This window comes from Chenopodium album, chromosome 13 (assembly GCF_948465745.1).
Source record: "Chenopodium album chromosome 13, dcCheAlbu1.1, whole genome shotgun sequence".
NCBI lineage: Eukaryota > Viridiplantae > Streptophyta > Magnoliopsida > Caryophyllales > Amaranthaceae > Chenopodium > Chenopodium album.
Genome location: NC_137846.1, coordinates 22,344,926 through 22,348,201, shown reverse-complemented (window position 1 = coordinate 22,348,201; position 3,276 = coordinate 22,344,926).

Below are 3,276 nucleotides of genomic sequence, written 5' to 3'. Positions count from 1 at the left end.
AAACAAGTGGTCTAAGGAATAAGCCTAACGCCGCCGTCAAAGGTCATTAGTAATTTTGACTGTGACGGAAACGGTAAAGTTAGGGTTAGGGTTTCATGGGTCCTTGCGCTGGAGGGCTAGGCCTAACGCCGCTGTTAGGATTGGTTCGTGACGAAAACAGTGAATTCAGGGTTAGGGTTCTGAGATTCTTTGCTATTATGGTTTCGGAATTTGTGTTTGAAAGGTGCTCTCTGATTTGGTCTATTTACCTAAGTATGTAATTTCTTCTTGTTATTCAGAGTTTGCTTTATTTTTAAAGTTATGTATGGTTTATTTAAGCCTCTCTTGGTTGTTGTCCTGTATTTCTGGTTGTTTTGGCTATATTTTATTAGATGGTTGTGTGCGGAGGGAGTTTGGATCCTTTGTTAAGGGATTTGGTTTTGTTGTAGTGTTTAGAGAGTTAACAGGGGTTATCGTTGTTTGGGGACGAACAAGAAGTTGACCATGGCTAGGGTGAAGTGTGTGTTATGGTGGAATGATTATGGTTGTCATTTTGCTCCCTTCTTTGTAGTGATCATTGTGATCATTACTCTTGAAATTTTCTATCCGAAGCAGCCCCCAAACTTTGTTTTGGGGTTTCTCGAGTCTTGACGTTGTCAAAGCTTTCTTGCCAACAAGAACATCTTATGAATGAAAGGTCACAAGTCCAAGTGATCGGTTTGATGGCCTTACTTGGTGATAAGTTGATCCCACTAAGTAAGGTTGAACTAGCCATGATTGTACGATTTCGGTACTCTTTGCTCTCTTTGTGTTTTGAAGGTATCCGCTCTTGGGCCTATAAAGAGGTCCTAATCCACAACATGTTTATTTTGTTTGTTGTAAACTCTGATTTATTAATATAATTTGCTATTGTTAAAAAAGAGAAGAAAAAAAAAAAAAAAAAAAAAAAAAAAAAAAAAAAGCCATATCATGTTTACTCACGAGGATCTACAAGACCGGGATTGGAAACTTAAGTCAAAATTCCTTTTGAAATTCTGAATCTTCAACTTATAATATGCTCAAACTTTTTTTTTTTTTTTGACCCATATAATATGCTCAAACTTAGAGAGGCAAAAGTCACTTTAACAATTTTGAAAACAGTGATGAATTAAATCAATTTAGCTAAAGGAAAAAAAAAAGAAAAAGAAAAAAAATCAAAAGAGGTTTTTTCCAACATAAATGGAACTCCGTAATTAATATACCATACCATACACTCATGTCCTAACGGTTTTTCAAACATGAAAATCAAGGTATGAGGAAAAGATATAGGAGAAAAGAGGAGTCGTGAGCAAAAAAAAATGGCACTAAGCTAGCTACATCCACTTGGATGTGTATAATTAATCATGTTTCCCGGAGAATGTTTAATGATGATTCAACTAACATTATACAAGTATTAGATTTATGTATCTGTGCCTTGACTTATTTGGGCTAATAGACCAATTTGGAAATTGACTTTTAGACTCACTTATGTACTCCCTATGTCTTTATTATTTCAACCTAGCTACTTTAAATTTTTGTCTTTCAAATAAATTTTAAATGCGAAAACAAATGGAGATTGAGGGGTGTTATGGTATTGACTTACAATCTATTACTTCCTCCGTTATATTAATATTGGACTTTTTGTACTATTCATCACTCTTGTTTGATCATATAATATGATTTAAACATTAAGCAAAATATAGTCATGTGGAATCTTGTTGGATTTGTCTCATAAAATAGTTTCGCAATATCAACTTTTTATAATTTTTTAGGAAATTTTGAGTTTTGCTACCATCAAAACAACCTCTATTGACTTTTGCTATCTGTCTAAAATTTTATTTTATTTTACTACCTTCAAAAGTCACATAATATAGTTTTTGCTACCACTTAACAGAATTCGTTAAGAGTTCTGTTAAGTGGGCCCAATATCTCATTAAATCATGATTCAATTTATTAAAAAAAATGAAAAAAAAAAAATCTCAGCCACCCCTCCCCCTCCCCATGCTAGCTGCCGGTGCCCAAACGAACCCCCGGCGCCGGTGACCCCACCCTCACCCCCTCCCTTTCCCACATCCCCTCTTCATTACTCCCTCTTGAATTAGGCGAACAAAGCTTCTTCTTATTGCTACTCTCATCCATCAAAATCTGAGAATTCACCCCCAAAAATTGAATTGGGGTTAGTCTCACTAGCGTTGCTGAGATTTTTGTTGTATCGTCGGCGGTAGTGGCGGCGGCATAGGAGTTTTTCTCGTCTCCTTCACTTTCGGCAGGTTTGGGTCTTGATCCACATCGCAGTTAGATCACTGTCACCGGAAACAGCAGGAGTAAAACCCAAAACAGAATCCGAAACAGGCCACGAACAACCTGGGTCATTGGGCAGCAAGGTGGGGGGAAAGGGAGGGGGTGGGGTCACCGGCGCCGGGCGTTCATGTGGGCGCCGGCAGCCGACACGGGTGGCCAATGGATCGCTGACAGGATGGCAGGTGGCTAGGATTTATTTTTATTTTTTTAAAAGTTTTTTTTTAAATTTTTTTAATAAATTAAATTATTATTTAATGTGATATTGTGCCCCACTTAACTGAACCCTAACGGATTCTGTTAAGTGGTAGCGAAAATTATATTTTATAACTTTTGGTGATAGCAAAATAAAATAAAATTTTAGATGGGTAGCAAAAGTCAAAGTAGGGTGTTTTAGTGGTAGCGTATAAAATATGTTTTGGGATACGTAATTTCATCCTTGTTGCAATATTAATAGAACGGAGGAAGTATATATTACTTCGTTTTTTTTTTTTTTTTTTTGCTCCAAAATTTATTGTTAGAACATAAAATTAAAGTTTAAGAGAGAAAGTGTGCAGATGAAGGTCATGTTCAGTTCAGCTTAATTTCAGTTCAGTTCAACTCCAATCAGTTCAGTTCAACTCCAATCAGTTCAGCTCCTAATTTCCTTCTCTCATAAAATATTCATTTCAGATCTATTCAGTTCAGTTCAATTCAGTTCAGCTCCAATCAGTTCAATTCAGCTCCAATCAATTCTGTTCATTTCAGCTCAGTTTAGTAAATGTGATCAGGCCCGAAATAGATAAGAATGTAGGTGAGTGACAGGATAAAGTCGTATCTCCTAATCAAAAGAATTACCTAAGTCCTCTAACTAAAGTAGATAGGAAAGTAGGGTCGAATCACATTGAAACAAGTCAATTTATTCCTAATTAATTAAAATAATCTAAATTATTAAGTAACCAAATTGTTGTTGTAAAAAGAATTAAACTAAGGGGATTAAAG